The 1,075-nt window shown below is 48.1% G+C and overlaps 2 long non-coding RNA genes across 2 annotated transcripts in view; one reads left to right on the top strand and one right to left on the bottom strand.

The window, feature by feature from the left end:
- Positions 1-1,075, top strand: part of LOC109524257 (uncharacterized) — a 110,963-nt gene that overhangs the window by 39,869 nt on the left and 70,019 nt on the right. The window lies entirely within an intron of this gene.
- Positions 223-1,075, bottom strand: part of LOC109524259 (uncharacterized) — an 18,989-nt gene continuing 18,136 nt past the window's right edge. The window contains exon 4 of the long non-coding RNA XR_002169930.1: positions 223-234. This is a non-coding gene — a long non-coding RNA (uncharacterized LOC109524259). The remainder of the gene's footprint in view (positions 235-1,075) is intronic.

Genomic DNA, 1,075 nt, shown 5'->3' with positions numbered 1-1,075 from the left:
AAGGAGGGGGGAATGGGGGGGGGGTGGGTGACGGATAAGCAGCCAATAGAGGTCGAGTGAGGACGCACAGAAATCCACTTGGACGCTTGATAAATGACCACAGAGAGCGAGCTGGAAGCCGGCCGAGACGTCTCCTCACCTTAAGTGATGCGAGTGCCAGAAGCCAATACGGTACCTATCTTGTAATGCACACCTCAGCTTCAACGGCACAACAACTTCAAGTGCATCCATACACTGGGAAGAGGAGCTTTACTGATTTCTAGTGCCGCAAAAATGCACCTGTAGTGCAAAGGGAAATTATATGTACCGGGAGTTTACTTTTGAACCCCTCTTATTGAGAGACATGTCCGCTCCAAATGTCCAAACGTCATTTTTTTTTTTTTTTAAATCCGTGTGCCAAATTGGTCACAAGTATACATATGTTTATACCGTATTGGCCCGGATATAAGACGGTGTTTTTTGCATTGAAATGGGGTCGTCTTATATTCGGGGTCTATTGTTGTCGCATTTTGTCTGTGTCTGCATTTCTGGGACGCCGAAATATTATTCGGTTCATTTCGAGCTGGCAAAATGATTCCTAATGGCAATCATAAACATTTTTTTTTTGTATTTCCAAAAGTTCCCCCATCGCTGATTCTCAGGCCACAATTTGCTCAAGGTACATTGAGGATGCTGTCCACACGTGTCACAAGCTGCTTAATTTCAGATCGTCAACGGAGAAAATGTTAATGCTGTTTTCTTTCCTGGGAATGCTCACGAGGCTCGAGCCTCCGCTACCTCGTACAACCCGGCTTAGAAGAAACCCAGCAGGTGGTAGCAACAAAGATCAAATACTCCAGGGGAATATGTTGCCAGATGATTCATACTTCCCCGTGGATACAATACGTTATATGAGAAGGAGGGGGGATGGCAAGGAGGGTGGAGAGGGGGCGTGGCCACGTCGACTCTGATTTGGGGGTGGACGTGGGGTGGTATCCAAGCCTGTAGAAGGGGTCAGGGCGGAGCTTTGACCATCATCATGGCGATGGCCAGGTGGTGTGCGGGGCGACAAGGGACCAGCTGTGCAATCATCTAC

This window comes from Hippocampus comes, unplaced genomic scaffold, assembly GCF_001891065.2.
Source record: "Hippocampus comes isolate QL1 unplaced genomic scaffold, H_comes_QL1_v1.1 scaffold527, whole genome shotgun sequence".
NCBI lineage: Eukaryota > Metazoa > Chordata > Actinopteri > Syngnathiformes > Syngnathidae > Hippocampus > Hippocampus comes.
This window is presented reverse-complemented; position numbering and strand designations above follow the sequence as displayed.